Source organism: Macrobrachium nipponense, chromosome 2 (genome assembly GCF_015104395.2).
Source record: "Macrobrachium nipponense isolate FS-2020 chromosome 2, ASM1510439v2, whole genome shotgun sequence".
In the NCBI taxonomy this organism is placed as follows: Eukaryota; Metazoa; Arthropoda; class Malacostraca; order Decapoda; family Palaemonidae; genus Macrobrachium; species Macrobrachium nipponense.
This window is the reverse complement of record NC_087201.1, coordinates 113,147,165-113,165,868: the sequence shown is the minus strand read 5'-3', so window position 1 is coordinate 113,165,868 and position 18,704 is coordinate 113,147,165. Positions and strand designations below refer to the sequence as shown.

Genomic DNA, 18,704 nt, shown 5'->3' with positions numbered 1-18,704 from the left:
TTTGAATCACTTTTTATTGCATGCAGTCGTGTCGAGACTTTGAATCACTTTTTATTGCACTCAGTCGTGTCAGACTTTGAATCACTTTATTGCACTCAGACGTGTCAGACTTTGAATCACTTTTTATTGCACTCAGTCGTGTCAGACTTTGATCACTTGTTATTGCACTCAGTCATGTCGGACTTTTGAATCACTTTTTATTGCACTCGGTCGTGTTGGACTTTGAATCACTTTTTATTGCACTCATTCGTGTCGGACTTTGATCACTTGTTATGCACTCGTCGTGCTTCGGACTTTGAATCACTTTTTTGCATGGCAGTCCTTTTCGATTTGTATTCAACTTTTTATTGCATGCAGTCGTGTCCGGAGTTTGAATCACTTTTTATTGCACGAAGTCGTGTCGGATTTTGTTTAACTTTTTATTGCACGCATTCGTGTCCGGACTTTGAATCACTTTTTATTGCACGCAGTCGTGTCCAGACTTGGGGTAGATGACAGTCAGAGCTTCAGTACTTCTATTACAAAACAAAGATATGCTTACTCAGGACTTGGCTCAAGAGGGCAAATTTTCGCCAATTCTCTCTATCTCTCTCTGTCTCTCTCTCTGAAAAAAAAGCCAGCAAACAGCACATGAAGACTACGGCCTCTTTTACAACGCTTTGTTGACTCATTCCGCAAATCCTAATCTCGTGTTTTTGTGCTGTGCATCTGTCACGTGATCGAATCGCAAAAGCCGTTTGTACTTGAGCCAAAAATTGCAAAGGCCATCGGAGAAGCCAAAGGCATCGTTGGCCATGTTCAAACGCCATCCCTGTACAGGAGGATTTTGTTTAACGTCTTTAGTGCAAGCGTCCAGGACTTCTAGGGTGATAAAAAAAATAATTACATCGTTCCAATATATTCAAACCCTTCATCAAACCAGTTTTCGAGTTTTAATAAATATTTGTTGACAAACTATTATTGAAACCTCGATAACAAAGCGTGGTCCTGAAGTGGTCGCCAAAATAACGGCCAAGTCCGTTTATCCATTTGTCTGTTAGTCTTGTCGTTTGTATCCCCCTACTTATCATCAGCTCACTCGCACCATAATAGTAAAGCCGTTTCTGTTGTAATAAGTTGTTATTGATCAGTGTCGTTTTTCTTTGCCTCTAATGAAATCTGAAACTACCGTATGGTGGATAAATTATATATATCCATACACAAACTATGTATATATATATATATATATATATATATATATATATATATATATATATATATATATATATATATATATATATGACGAAAATAGGTCCCAGTGCTTGGGGTTGGCCCTAACTTTCATAATCCATCTATCTATTATACAAAGGCATGAGCCCTAATATATATATATATATATATATATATATATATATATATATATATATATATATATATATGTGTGTGTGTGTATATATATATATATATATATATATATATATATACATATATATATATATGTATATATATATATATACATATATATATACTATATATATATATATATACATATATATATATATATATATATATATATTATATATATATATATATGTCTGTGTGTATGTGTGTGGTGTGTGTAGTGGATACTACTGATCTAAGGTAGAAATGGCTGCGAGTGGGAACTACTGGAATTGGTATTGACAATAAGATGTATAATTAGTTTGCTTCGTGCAAAAGATTTTAGCTAACTTCTTATCTAGAAGTTCTTATAATCTTGGGAAAGGAATAAAATTATTTCACTTAAAATCTAGTTTATTCTTGCACTTCAAACTTATAACCTTCTTTCCACCTTGCCTTGGGTATTTGGACTGAGACACACTATTCTGAAAAGGCACGTTGTTTCTTTACAAGTTCGTTCTGTCTATTGGCACTCGGGAATTTTATGAGTTCGATATTGTCACTGGGGCCCAATCAACACTTCACACCCACTTCGCGCTCCCTTCAGTGGTAGGGCGTCTTCCCCTCTGCCCTTCAGTCTCTGCTCCTTTTCTCTCTTACTTTCTTCTCTGCTCTCTTCCCTATGTTGAGCTCTCTTAATTTGGATGTAATCTTTCTAGCACCACCTCTGGGTTCTCGATTTTGACTTTGGGTGTGGAATTTTCTGCTTGAGTGGGTATTGCCCTTTCTTGGAAGCGCCTTCCTGTCGTAATTAGTAAGCCTCTCATTGGGAAACGCCTCTTTCTTCTATACTCCGACCCATGAGGGTGTATTCTTATAGGCATTGGTTAAGGCTTTCGTAGGTCATCTTTTGTAGGCTGGGCACTGTAGCTCTCATTGGCTAAGATCTATAGGTTTGTCTTATTTAGGGAGGAGCCTCGGCCTTCTCCTTCAAACAAAGGAGCATTGAATCAATCCTCTTTACTAACACTAGCCAGGAAGCCTCTTAAGAGGGCCTATCCGAATTAATCCTGGGCACTCCGACGTGTCAGAAGATGTCAGTAGAGGCTTAGTGTCGATTAATTATCCGTGTATTGGGGTGAGACAGGTCTAGGAAGGTGTAAAGAGTGTCTCAGGGCTTCAGATTCTCTTGGACATCTGGGTGATTTCACTGTACAGCGCGCGTCAAAGGCCCCTCGTAGATTCTCGGGGAAACCTGTGTAGGCACTTGAATGCTTCGATTGTTAACACAATGATTCTGTGACTTCGATGTTTCGAGCTCGAGTCGAGTCATTATCTGTAAGGCCATTATCGAATTCAAAAATCCATTATCGGTCCTCTTTCGTTCTTCACCTTTTATTGTACCTCTTCTATGTCACTATGCGCAAATGCATTTTGATAATGATTTACTTCATCCTATAATGTATGTATATATATATATATATATGTGTGTGTGTATGTATGTATGTATATACGTATATTGATAATAATAAAATCCAGGTGGATCGTTCTTGTTTGGCATAGGAGGATCGGGGGGAAGGTAAGGGAGACATGACACACCCACCCTCCTGCAAACCTGGTTTTCCGCCCCGGGTTGGGGGCGGGGGGGGTGGTTAGGTAGGGGCGACATGACGGGCATAGCCGGGTTCTAGGGCAGAGTAGTGTGTGCCATCAAGCTCGTATTATATAATATACATATATACAGCGTACGATAGGTGCATGTTTTAGTCATATTTTTACGTAAGGTACAAACAATGATGAGCCGATGGCCTCTGCCCATCGGCATATTTGCGGTACACTGCAGTAAAAAGAGAGAGAGAGAGAGAGAGAGAGAGAGAGAGAGAGTTCTTATCAACAGCAACTTGCCATCTTAGCTCCTATACGCGTGCTGCCTCTAGTGGGGATGGTTACGGAAGGAGTTACTTTGTTAGGTTCTTGGCTCTCGGCAAGTAGTTTTGCTGTCGAGTAATTATGAAGAGCAGGGGTTTAACGGGATGCACCTGACTCGTTCTACCGCGCTCGGGATGTGATTTCAAGCTTTCTCACTTTTGAGAAGAAAGTCCTAAAACACTGGTCTACGAGTTAGTATCTGAAACTCGAAGGCTCTTATTATCATTGATTGATGTTTCCTAAATGACACCTAAAGCGCTCAAACAAGAAAAAGTAATCGCAAAAGCAAAAACAAGAAAGTAAACATCTCGAGGGGAAAAGGACGAAAAAGACTGGAGCATTATCAAGCATGAAAACACTCAGAAAAGTTCCTACTTCAGAGGCTCTAACTAAAAAGAAGCCTTCCATGGACTGATGAGACCTTGTTAAAGGGAGCTGCAGAAAGGAAGTGGTTGGGCGGAAGAGGACGGGCGGCCAGGTTTAACGGAACAATATTAGGGTTACACACGTAGCATTGTGAGCCGTTTAACAACTTCTGGGTGGTGATTCTCACATGTACGTTTCGCTCACAATAGGGAAAAGAATAGAGTGATAGGAGTTACTGTCTCGAAGTGCTGTCAATTGCGGTCACAATTATGACTCAATAATGTTGCTATCATTAGTTTTATTATTTTCATTATCACCATTATTAGTCACTTATTAATTTTGGTTAATTGTATTTATCGTTCATCACATTTTGTACCTTCGAAAGATAATAACAATACTCTCCCGTCTAAATAACTGCGATTAGCTTCAACAGGAGAATTGGATGGATGATGGGGAGAAATATTTAAAACAAATGTGAGAAGGGTAATCTGCCCATGCATGAACAAGCCTTTCCTATCTGTATAAGAGAGCAAATAAGGGAAGGGCTACAAGGCACTGACAACAATAATCCAAGGAAGATGCGACTCTCATCAGGGTCAAACATGTGAGAAGAATTTGAAGATCATTAGCAGAACATGGGAGGATCTCAACGGGATGAGAATCAGATAAATTTCCAGAGGTTAGAGCATTATCATATACTAAGAGTGCATGTGTGAATCAAAGTATATACTGGAATAAAAAAAAAGTGATAATAAAATAGTGTAATACACTATAACATAATCTCGTACTGATACGAGTGTTCGTTACAGAGTTATTGCCAAAAAGCTGCTTGCACTGTCAGTGAAACCCACAGTAGTGATGAATACTTTGAATAAGTTGCCTATAAATTATTTTTCAAATTACTGTTTTACTTGCGTTTTACCTGATCAAGGAGCCATTCACCTCATCACGAATAACTCATGATAACATCCACTGGCATTGGAAATATTGACCACGTTCCAACTAGTATTAAAATAAAGTGTTTGAGTATGAATACATTAAGTATTTTTTGAAATACAGTTATCTATTTTAAGCTCATTTTTGTTAATCCGAAAAAAGGGACTCCGAGTTTATAGACAATGAAGCCTTAGCAGTCCATTTTGAGGTCACTAGAATTTAGCTGTGCCCAGACGGATCTGAAGTCTGATCAAACGTTTGAAAAGGGGCAAACCAGAAATTAAATTTGAAATAAACGAGGTCCACTTAGCTAAGGGTCATTTTCGTTCAACAAACTCTGAAGTATTTTTAGGGATTAAATTAATCGTATAATGAATGGAAGGAAATACCTACTCGATTATGAGTAAGAGGTGGCTTTCGTTGCATTCGTATCGACTCTTACCTCTGTCGTTAAGGAGGAGGAAGTCCTTATTGTGTATTTTAGAAGAGAGTGATTAAGTAAGACTTACTCCTAGGAGTATTCAGAGGTTAGAGCATTATCATATGCTAAGAGTAAAAGCAAAATTATTAGTAGCAAGAATGTATATAATATATATATAATTATATATATGTGTATGTATGTATTTATGTATGTATACATTATGTAAGAGAGAGAGAGAGAGAGAGAGAGAGAGAGAGAGAGAGAGAGAATATTGTTTTGCAAAATATGTTATCGTTGGATGCTGCCGTGTGCCTTAGCATTATGTAATTGCGAACTACACATTGGGTTACATGGAATCAGCTTTAAATCGACTGCCGGTAGGTGTTTGCTTACAATAAGTCTCAATTCTTGATAAAAGTGTCTATCATAGATTAGGGGGACATAAGCGTAGAAAGCTAACCCAATGACCATTAAGTCTTTGTTTAAATATAGAGAGTCTGCCTCCTTTGTTTAAATATACAGTCTGCTTCCTTTGATGACCTCGAGAGTCATATATTTGTTTAAATGTCCCAGATGTGATTTGGGGGTGTACGTGGGCTCGACCCAGAGGCTGTTGAAGGTAAGATTGGATTCTCATCGTGGAGTTGGCTATACGTTCGGTTGTCACTATAAAACCCCGAATTTTCCTGTATTAGAGACCATGGGAAAAATGCAGATACAATATTAACTACAAGGATTTCAAAATGATAGGAAAAGCTCCAAGCGAACGCCAACTGGCAATACTCAAATCTGTTTATTAAACAACTGGTTCACGTCAACTCCTCAGTACTTCTCTTGAGTTTCCGTCGGAACCAAAACGGACCCTGACACCTCACTTAGCTTTTGCCTTCAGCACTACTGGTAATCACTGTTCCTTCTCTTGTACCTCCCTTTGCATTTCTTCATGTTAAGAAATAACTTTTTATCATGTTTTAATCTGAGTCTATTTTTAAATTGCTGTTCTTTTTAATGTTTAGCTTTGAAAATGGGACACATGTTCCTGAAACGTTAGTGTAATAAATCCCATTAAGAAGGATTTTGTGTATTTCTCCTTCCTCCGATGCTGTATATCTGGTTTCCAGCAACCGCCTTCAACTTTGGTACAATGTATATATATATATATATATATATATATATATATATATATATATATATATATATATATATATATATGTGTGTTATTAATGTAATTATTTTTGTATATTATATATATATATATATATATTATATATATATATATATATATATATATATATATATATATATATATGTGTGTGTATGTGTGTGTGTGGTGTGTGTGTGTATTAATGTAATTATTTTTGTATTTTGCCAGTATTTTCTCACGGATGAATCTTGTTTTGTTGGTTTACCCTGACTGCAAAAGAAACATCTACCAACGGCCTTCTCCTAAAGTAAAACGAAAACGTTTCTCAGTTTACCGTAAGGCGCATTTTCGAAGCTTTACTGAGTATCAAACAAGCATGTTCAGTTCATTACGGATGCTGTCCCAGTAGGATGTGACAGGCTTGATATTCCAGTCTGGGACCATTGCCATCCTTATTTCAGTACAGCCTTTGCTTTTATTTGTCGGTTGCTATAATGATTCATTTTGATATTCTATAATGCCGGCCTGCTTTCAACTTCACAAATAAATTTGGTCCGTCTCGTGGCACTGGCATAGATTGTATAGGAGCGCTAGTAACGTCGACACCGACATTAGAAATTCCTGACGCACACGTAATGCGTCCTAACGTCACGCTAGTGATGCCCCTGTAGTCCAAATTGGTGGTTTTCCATTGAAAAGCCTAGGAAGATACCTCACTCTGACTGTAGAAGACAGCGTCAGATGGCGTCAGCAACGCGACATGTTTAGCGCTTTTTAAAGGCAGGTGCCTATTGCTAGATCATTTAATTTTACTAGCAATATATACATACGAAGAAATTCACTAATGAGAAAATATTGGCAAAACAATTATATGTTATATTTATAATTTATTTATTTATTTGTATTTATTATTGTGAACCCAGATTGTAAGCCAGTAGTCACTGAAAATGTCACATAGTAGTGAAACAGCTGTCGTGACAAAAACCAATAAATGATTTTAACGAGAATCGGTAAAACAAACTGCGATTTTATGAAGATGCCTGCAAGAAACTCATTGATGCCAACCAAGCAATTGCTTTAACCCGCAGTACTCAGTGAAGTTCCGTTCTTTCTAAGTATTTCCTTCTGCCTCTTCTTATCGTGCATCCCCTGGGCCCATTTGTTAGCTCAAGTTAAATGGGATAGAATAAAAACGGTTATCGTGAGGTCTAGGAGTGACAGCCAAGGAGTCAAGTGGAATAGAAAAGGATAGAAATAGGCAGACCTCCTCTGCTTTTTCTAGCAACAAAATCTAGTTCTTCGAATGAGCTTTAGATCTGGGGATTTACAGTTGGTATAGAATTGAAAAAAGGTGGGTGTATGACCACAGGAACCTCAGCTACTTGCTCTGTCCCCTTCGCTCACCTCCTCCTTTTCCTCTCCTCCTCCTCCTCCTCCTCCTCCTCCTCCTCCCAGACCATTGCCACATCACTCTTTCCTGTGAAAGGATTTAAGCGCCCCATCTCTCTCTCTCTCTCTCCTCTCTCTCTCTCTCTCTCTCTCTAGTGATTACTCAAAACTTCCGAATACCGGCTGCAACTCGAGGTCCCTCACCCCCTAGCACCTTCAAACTTCGGCTGGAAATTGCAGTGACATATAATGATTTGTGACTTCTTATTTGGGGAGAGGGAGAGAGGAAAAAGGGGGGGGGGTGGGAGGGAGGGAGTGGGGAAGGTGGTCAGAGAAAGGCAATCGGTGGACTTTCGTCATTGTCATAAAGTTTCTCAGGATCTTATTAGCTGACTCAGCGGCGGATAAATTCACAAGCGCTTTCGAAAGTGGAAGGTCGGCGTTTGATCTATGAAAGAGGCTCTTATGTCTACCTCGTTGAGGTGATATTTATTCGTAGCATGTGATGCCATAGTGTGGAATGAGTTCAAATAATAAACAAAACCTTATGAAGCGTTGGTTTATGCATATATATTATATTAATATTATATATATATATATATATCATATATATATATATATATATATATATATATAGTATATTAGTTAAATAGTGTTAGCACGTAGTTAGGAAGAACGGTAAAATGTATGCAGTGTTATATATATATATATATATATATATATATATATATATATATATATATATATATATATATTGTACATATATATGCATTGGGAATTTTTTTATCCACATTATGGCTGATGAAGATGAACAGTAATAAAACATGAAAACATACAATTGTGAAGATCTACTAATTGTTTGAATGCCTCCAAAGATTGCACATACTGTGTCGTATTTCAGTAAATTGTTTTTTCTAAATATAATAAACTCTTTATTATTTCCCTTCTCAGCCAGATGACTGGCACAGAAGAAATCCTAAACGAAGCTCAGTGGAAAAATGTTAGGGATTTTATCATTAACAATTTCTTTTCGGTAAACAATTCGTTCTACACGGAAAGACGCAGGCTCGGTGTTGTGTGTGTGTATATATATACAATGAAAACACCGAAAATGCGTCTTTCCGTTGGAGAATTAATTGATTATTGATCCCTAACATTTTTCCACTGAGCTTCGGTTTAGGATTTCTTCGTCGCATCATCTGGCTGAGAAGGGAAATAATAAAGAGCCATTATGCCTATAAAAAATTTAGTGGAAAAAAGATATGCTTGATAATACAGTATGTCTGCAGTTTTTGGACATACAAATATTAAGTAGATTTTCACTCAGATATGTTGAACTGATGTTTTTTTATGTTTCCCCTTCAGCCTGGTTATGTGGATAAGAAATTGCTGATATATATATATATATTATATATATATATATATATATATATATATATATATATATATATATTATATATATATAGTATTTGTAGAATTCAAGAAGTTAAGAGGGCATTGTGGCTATTACAGTTGGATATAGTATATATATAATATATATATATATATATATATATATATATATTGTACAATTTCTTCCTTTACATGTAGTTGTGATAGAAATGACAAATCAAGAAGCTGTGACAGACGAAGCGTGGAAGGAGGTTACTGGCCAGCAGCTGTCTCATATGATGGACTCTCATGTAGGCGGCGGGTACGACCATTTTCTCTGCCTGACAATGGCAATAGGTTTTCGTTGCCAGCGTAACTCCTCCATGGTCACTGTCAGTAACAGAATGTCTCCGGAAGTGTAACATCACGCCAGCAGGTAAAGGTAACGGATTTGTCGTTACACGCACAAAACATTTCGGCATCAGGTACTGCGCGTGAAAGTTCTTTTCAAAGTATTGCCTATATAGCTTCAGTCTAAACAGTTCATTCTTGAGATGACCCTGAATATTGCGCCTATGACGATTAAAGATAAACAGCTGTGATGACAGTGAATGCTAACGAAGCATTTCTGTAATGAGATTATGTAAAGACCATAGATATGAGCGGAAAATCTCTGTGACCACCATGAATAGAATCACATAATGTGACTCAAACGGCAACAAATATTTGTACTATATACATAAAATATACGATCAGTGTAAAATGTGATATAAATAGCTTTCAGCAGTCAAATTAACTTGACGAACTTTACAATCATTATTACTATGAGGGAAGGAGTCTATCTACCCAGGTCACATCTGCAGCTAAGTGTCGTCATCCCCGAATGAATGACTGAATAACCTATCCACAACCGCTGTTAACGCCAGACCACCATGAAAGCATGGTATCAGATCTATGGTGTAATACGCATGTTGAGGTACAGAAAACTGTAAACCTCTAGAGGGAAAAAGAACGTCGAAAAATGGAAAGAAAAAAAGATTGAATTGAACCTTTATTAGCAGCGATGTGGCTTCCCCGTAAATAAAGGAGAAGGTTTTTAAGTCGGCGAAAACCAGATGAAGGACGAATTCCAGAGCTTTGCAGTAGAGGGGAGCAATTTTGAACCTACGAGTATCATTGAACTTTATGCGTTTATTTATAGTTTTCGCTGCGCATCTACTAACTACGGAACTGGAATAATTGATCGAAATTTAAAGAATGCAGACTGGTATTTCTTGGCGATCACTCATCCAAGTACCAACCAAAAATCCAACGTTCTTTTACTTACGCTGATCGAACAGCCACCTGCATAACCAGCGTGTTACTGCTGTTCCATCTGCCTTGAGTTAGATTCTAAGATGGTGACTCCAGTGAGAGATCCTTTTGCATGTCATCTAGTATTTTGGGATGAGGTTACCATTTCTTTGTTTTTCTCCACCTACAGGTGTGACTTCCAGGTACCGACTAACTCATTAGGTTAAGAGGGGAACATGGGTTAACAAGACAGCTTGCTGCCTCATTGCTCCCTACTCACCTGGGATCAGCATCCGTACTCCACTATTATATCGGCTAGATTTGATTTCCTGTATATTTACCTGTCCACTATGTGCGAGTCTGTAAACAAAATGTTTGAAGAACGGACGGACAGATCTGGATAAGATGAGGTGAGCAAATCCTTTGAGTATTGATCCTCTTTATGATTAGTTTTCAAAGCGTTTCGTTGAGGATTTGACCGTTTGTCACCATCGAAACATTTTCGGAAATTTTAAATGTTGAGGAATTTTACTGGACTACAAAAGGCAGGGAATTGTGCACCATCAAAATTGTAACATTTGATTCTTATTGTTGTCTTTATAGATGACCATTCATTGGTACGAGTTCATGTAGTTACAGTTCAGTGGTATGTTCTCTTGCCAGCATTCTGATATATAGAATTTATTTGTGATACTTTTTCCCTGTTGTCATATTGGGACAGCTACCGGGTTCACCGGGCGTAAAACCACTGCCATCATCATTATTTTTTTCTTTTTTTTTCTCCTGAGTCTGGTGTTTAGTGGCATAAAGACTGTCTAATCTGTCTTAGATATCTACACCCTTTAACCATATAAATGCCAGAGATCAAAGAATGAATAACATTGAAAACTTTTTTTTTTTTCCGAAAAATTGTGGCAACGGAAATTGAGGTGATTCGATTGCTAATTTTTGTTAATGTAAAAATGCCACTACGGCCGTTATGACAGTGTTTAGTGATCTTCATTATTATTATTATTATTATTATTATTATTATTATTATTATTATTATTATTATTATTATTATTAATCCTAGAGTGTTTGTGTGGCTCAAGAAATGGATAACTGAAAACTAAGTTTGATAGGATTTAATCTCTCGAACTACCTGTTGACCAATTGGTGAGGAAACGCTGTAATTGATTCTTGAGATGGATATGGTATGAAAAGTTCTTACGTATATGATGGAGGGAAGTATTAAATATCTCCTCCCTGGTATTCTTGATGACTTGGTCTTTTCAGCGGTGTTTGTATACTACAGAATTCTCCTCTTTGGCCCAAATCCAACAGCTGTGCCAAGTAGCAAACATTAAAAGACGCTCTTCTCACATACATCGTCTACAGCTTTCGTCCAATTGAGTATATCTATGGTGAACAGTATCTGTTGCAAGCCGCCATTCACATACAAACCCGAAATACTCCAGTATTGACCGATGCATGAGGTGCACTCTCGTGACGCCACACTCGACTACAAACACACAACTAAGTCATGTCTAAGTCACGGACAGACGAACACACACACACGCACACGCCTTCATACGCAAAATGAGGAGGCAGTTCATCATGTAATAGTGTCATGGAAACGTGTTTCTCACTGATATAGACTCGGTGTACATGTCATTTTGTAACCATGGCATGAAACCGTTTAATAAAAAAAGTTTCTTTGTTTAGTACGAACTAACTTGCTTTTCCCTTATGGCTATTTGAAAAATCCACTGAAAATGAGAAAAACGATTTGTTGTTTTGTACGAATTAACTCTTGTTTTCCTTATGGCTATTTGAAAAATTCAGTGGAAATGAGAAAAAAAGTTTCGTTGTTTTGTACGAATTAACTAGTCTTTTCCTTGTGGCTATTTGAAAAAACTGCTAGAAATGAGAAAAATGTTCCGTTGTTATGTACAAATTAACTCTTCTTTTCCTTATGTCTAAGTATTTGAAAAATCCACTGGAAATAAGACGAACGTTCCGTTGTTGTGTATGAATTTACTCTTCTTTTCCTTGTGGCTATTTGAAATATCCACTGGAAATGAGGAAAACTTTTCGTGGTTTTGTACGATTTAACTCTAGTTATCCATAAGTGTATTTGAAATATCCACTGGAAATGAGAAGAACGTTCTGTTGTTTTATATGAACTAACTCCACTTTTCCTTATGGTTGTTTGAAAAATCCATTGGAACTGAGAAAAACGTTCCATTGTTTTGTATGAATTAGCTCGTCTTTTTCTTATGTCTGTTTGAAAAATCCACTGGAAATTAGATAAATATTCCTTTGTTTTAAATGAACTACCTCTGCTTTTCCTTATGTCTATTTGAAAAATCCACTAGAAATGAGATAAACATTCCTTTGTTTTGTACAAATTAACTCGGCTTTTCCTTATGTCTATTTGAAAAATCTACTGGAAATGAGAAGAATATTCCGTTGTTTTGTATGAATTAACTCTTCTTATCCTTATGGGTATTTGAAAAAAACTCTGGAAATGAGCAAAACATGCCATTGTTTTGTACGAATTAACTAGTCTTTTCTTTACGTCTGTTTGAAAAATCCACTGGAAATGTTAAAAACGTTCCGTTGATTTGTACAAATTCGCTCTTCTCTTCCTTAAGTCTGTTTTGAAAAATCCACTGGAAATTAGAAAAGCGTTCCATTGTTTTGCACGAATTAACTCTTCTTTTCCATAAGGATATTTGAAAAATCCACTGGAAATGAGAAACACTTAACGTTGTTTTGCACGAATTAATTCGTCTTTTCCTTATGGCCATTTGAAAAATCCACTTTAAATGAGAAAAACTATCTGTTGTTTTGTACGAATTAACTCGTCTCTTCATTATGGCTATTTGCAAAATCGACTGGAAATGAGAAAAACGTTCCGTTGTTTTGTATACGAATTAACCTCTTTTCTTTCTGGCTATTTAAAAATCTACTGGAAATGAGAAAACTATTCCGTTGTTTTGTATACGAATAAACTCATCTTTTCCTTGTGGCTATTTGAAAAATCTACTGGAAATGACAAGAATACTATATGAATTTAAAATTATTATCGTTTTATGTTGTTTCTTTTTGGAAACTTATTTTTTTTAGTAAAATGACAGAACGTAATTACCTTCCTGTCTTATTACATTGGATGTTTAATTATTTAAATTATACCTACAGGTTCTTGCTAACGTGTCATCCTATGACAGCCTACAAAGTTTCAGGTTCTTGGAGTCTGTACGATCTAAAATTTTTCAGCTTCATAAAAAAACATTAATTCTTTGCAAACATGGAGAAAAATTAGACGGCAATAAAAGCCCATCAACTCTACCAATATACGTACAGTGGCTTCACGAAACAGCAAGTCAGCTTTGTAATGCACCTACTCCTACTCACAATATGAATAGTTAAATTTCCATAGGACGTCGCCAGGTGGACTCTCTCTCTCTCTCTCTCTCTCTCTCTCTCTCTCTCTCTCTCTCTCTCTCTCTCTCTCTCTCTCTCTCAAAACTTTGTTTTTTTCAAAAGCTGAAAAAATACATTTAAGAATAAAAAATTTTAACCAAAGAAAAGAAACCAGCAAGTAGTTTGAACATTTAGCATCACAGAACATGTATATAATCTGCTTGGATTTGATGGTAGATGTGTGCAATCGCGCGATAATGCACACACCAAACACAAACATACACATGTGTATATATATTTTTTCTTAGCATTAAGCCAGTATCTCTGACATGTGGTAGCATCAGAGAAGAATACAAGACAAAGGTCGCTGCAGCTTTTATATTTTAATTGCTGGTTAGAGAAAGCATCCGATGTGCACAAAACTACGTAACATTACATACCTTTCTATATTTGCATAGAAAGATCTTCAGCAGGGCATCGAATCCACTACATGCGCTGCGCCGTTCACCCCTGTCATGCAAGCATGCTCTCGCTTCCTGGATATTAAGGGCATTATGTTCCAGTACCTTTTCCACTCCATTTATTCAGCAATTCTAGGTCTTCCTCTCCTCCATCCTCCCACTAGTTCAGATTCATAAGCTGCTCACCAACCTGTCATCCTGCGCTCTCGCCTTTTCATTATACCTCATCAAAATCCATCTTTTTACCTTGGCTGAGTTTTTTTCTTATACCATTTTTGGTTCCTACACATTTCTTACCCATTTATTGCTTCTCGCTCTATGTATACAACGCAAAAAAAAAAAAACTGCCTCAAGCCTTTTTTCCGTTAGTATTCAGTTTCCACACATCACTTCTGTTTTTGCGAATGGAATCAACCCTCCTTTCATACATTCCACAGAAGATAATCGTCTCTATTATTATACCTTATGTTTATACTTCACCCTCCTACCTTTCTTGCTTCACCTATTCTGTGACCGATCGTCAAATCTCATCCAGCCATCACATTTACATTTACATCAATATGCCAATACGAATTATATGTTTTCATTCTTCTGCCATTCATTATAATATTCAGTGGTCCTCTCCCCCTTCCCTCATATCTATATATATATATATATATATATATATATAGATATATATAGTATATGTATAGATATATATATATATATATTATATAATATATATAATTAGTATATATATATATATATATATATGTATATATGTGTGTGTATGTATGTATGTGTGTATGTATCTATATGCACACGCACACTTTTCATGCATAAAACTAAAAGGAAAACATTCTCTTGCATTACTATACCGATAATATCATGGAAAAGCTCCAAAATGTCAATAAGACGTATAACCATAAAACATTACTAAATAAAAGTGACCCCGGTTACAGAGTAACCCAAATAGTAATTTTGTTTCCCACGCTGACCCTTCTCAAGAGTTGTAGAGGAAACCTTACACTGGTTATATCGATTAGCGTCTGGGGCAACGACGGTCTTAAATCTATCGATTTTCTTGACACCAGCGTCGCCAGCCGTTGTTGATATTACAGCTTTAATCATAATTCACATAACAGAGCGGTTTATTAATATGTAAGTATACTGCTTTGGCAATAATTAGATAAAGGAACAAAAACTATAGCTGCCAAATGAAGTAATATATATATATATACATATATATATATATATATATATATTTATATATATTTATATATATATATATATATATATATATATGTATATATATATATTATATATATATATATATATATATTTTATATATATATATATATATTTTTTATTTATATCATCATTTATTTTTTCCATACATACATACATACATATATATATATATATATTCATACATTACTATATATATATTAACTATATATACATACATACATACATACTATATTATATATAATATTATATTCATACATACATACATACATACATCTATATATATATATATATATATATATATATATATATATATACATGCATACATATATATACATACACACACACACACACACACACACACACACATATATATATATATATATATATATATATATATATATATATATATATATATATATAACCTCTTTTCGTTCTACAAAGTCAGTCATGTTTTCCAAGCCTTTGTGAAAAAAATTGGCAAATAAATTTGCCCAATTCACCATTCTGGAATATTTTGGCATTTGTCTGACCTATTAAGTCTGACCTATTTTCTCTCTTTCTTTCATTGACTTCATTCAATTCTCTCCCTGGCTTCTTTCAACACCACCTTCCTTCGCCGACTTTTTGAATATTTCTCTTGCCGGCGCTGAATTTTGAACTCGCTCCTCCCTTCATTGGTTGCTTTCAGAATCTCGCTTCCCTTCATATATTACTTTTCTGTATGTATTACTGTTACTTACTCACTTCAGATTTTCTGTCCACTTTATTTCTTTGAATTGCTTTAATTTTTTCAATTTCTTTCATCGCTCTCTTTTGATATTGACCTCCTTTTCCCCTTAAAACTCGCCGTTATTATATCATTATTCAAGTGCCCCCTGCAATAAATACAATACGCACACTTTGTCGTGCTGCAAGAATAAATGGAAATCCTGCTCTACTTTAGGATATATTAAAAATGTTAAAATTCACTACGGTTTCAAGACCCATGGGTCTCCTCTTCAGGTGATTACAGTACAATACAGTAAAAGAAGAAAAGTTAAAAGAGGAAGAATAATGATAGTCGTCTTCGGTCATAATGAAACTGCCACTCTAAAGACAACAGTTTGTTAAATATTCAACGACCTGCTTGGATTTCATATCAGGGCAGCTTCAACTATTTCCCTTCTGTGATTTTTAGTAATAAATAACAATTTGCTCGTATGCCAATCTACACTATGGATAGTTGATATGTATATGAATAAAGCATTATTCATATCTCCTCTCTTATTGCATATTTATGTTCCCTCCCCTTCTTATTGCATATTTGTGTTCCCTCAATCGTTAACCAACAGATTTTCCTGATTCCCCTATATAGACATTTTTACACTGCATTGGGGACATTGTTTCCATCCCCAGCATTGCTCAGCCTTTTTTTCGTATTGTACATGGATAGCTGTATGCAGCATTAACATTCACCTAACATTTACCTTTCTTGAGTCAGAAACTAATCCATCATTACGCTTGCAATATGGCAAGGTAACGCCAGGCTTTTTAAAAATTTTATCTTGAACGTCTTGTCAAAATCACAGAGGAGCGGTTGTGACCCAAATAAATTTCAATCAAGACTTCCTAAACTGCTTTATATAATGTGTATGTGGCTTACCTAAGGTGCACGAACCAGAAGTTCCATTATGACCCATTATTTCGAGCCTAGGATCTCCTTCCTTCAGTCAGGCGAAGTGGTTGGTTAGCTTCTATTTTAACTCCTCGCCTTTGGCTTAAATATTATATTCCAATTCCATGATTTTAACGTTAAAACAAGGAAAACGACAACACCAGAAAATTGATTGGTTTGAAAAGAGAAGGATGTGAGGGTAAAAGGGCCGTAGATCCAAAGCATTAAGTTATCTGTCCTCATTAGGACAATTTTTGACCTGCTGTTAGGTCTTTGTAAATAATCCATTTACTTCCATTTTACTTTTGTTGAAACTAGTTTTCCAGTAAGTTTACTTAATTAATCCACGTGGTTTTATGATAAACTTATATTTTGTAATCCTAGTTTTTATGTGGAGACCTTATCGATTTTGCTATCTATCCTTTAAAGCTTTGTTTGGCCTTAACTTGCAGAGTTGCGTGGGTCTTAGGTAGAGCAAGGCAATATAAATCCAGTTAACCATTAATGGACGGGGTAATTTATCAGTGTGCAGCACCCCAGACATGGTAAAATTTGAGGTCGGCAAAATGAAAATAAAAAATCTCATCAATGGAGAGAGGAAGATATGCAAATGCACATGGTGTATAAACAAAATCTAAAACAATTGCCCTACCTTCCATGATTTGAAAATGACTATTGACAACCTGTTTTGGGGCCTCCTTTACAAGATAATCTTAAATTTTACGAAGTTATATATGATTTTTCTAATAAATTAATATATTATATTTTGTAAAATTATAATTACAGATCACACAATATCAAAACAGGTAAGAAATAAAATTAGCAACAAATATTTTGTTGTAAAATATTTACATAAATTTACTGCAAATGAAGATGGATAGCTTTTTTGTTTTTTATATTTCTCATCAAAATTACATTTATAACTGACATACTATCATAAAAGATGAGAACTAAAACCAACAGCAACCCCTTGGTATATTTATGAGCAAATTTACAAAAAGACATGTGAGACAGAGATGGTCGGACATACTCCCTTGAAGTCAGACCAAAAGTAAGCCCTGAGATGCCCAGTCTCTCATAGAGTCTAAAAGTTGCCATTAGTGAATTTATGGGCTATAGAAGTAGTTGCACCTCTTTCCCACCCAATTCCCCTCAAATCTAAGGCGCGTAATATTGCTTCTCCCCAGGATATATCCGTCAATCACCCACAACCTGTTATTACTACTCCTGAGAGCCTATCCGTCCATTTAATCAATTAAATACCGACCAACCCACCTAATAATATATATATGTGTGTGTTTTACACAATTATTCATAATGTAAAGAAAACAAATTAGATCGGTGAGAAGAGAGAGAGAGAGAATTAGGCCAAGATATGGCCAAAGTAGCCAGACTCCTGTTCACTTTTTGCTTTTTGCACTGATTATTGTTTTTCCAAAAGACTGAGCAAGGAAGAAGGAATGTTTAGAAGTTCTTTGTATTCATTGGAATGTATAAAAATTCAGATAATCACCTGAATATACTGCACAGATGTTCATATTGTATATATGTGAATATGTATGCATATACATATATCATATATATATATATATAATCTAATAAAAGGAGCCCATAAAAACACCAAAATGTAGAGAGAAAAGTACTATATTTCAGAGACTGCTGTCTCTCTCTTCAGGTATATGAATGAGAAAAGTTTACAGAAAAGGTGGTATTTATACCAAGAGATTCGTCCACAAGTAAGCC

General features: G+C 35.7%; 1 protein-coding gene across 2 annotated transcripts in view; it reads right to left on the bottom strand.

The window, feature by feature from the left end:
- Positions 1 to 18,704, bottom strand: part of LOC135220916 (uncharacterized) — a 181,051-nt gene that overhangs the window by 76,870 nt on the left and 85,477 nt on the right. The gene's annotated exons all lie outside the window — the stretch shown is intronic.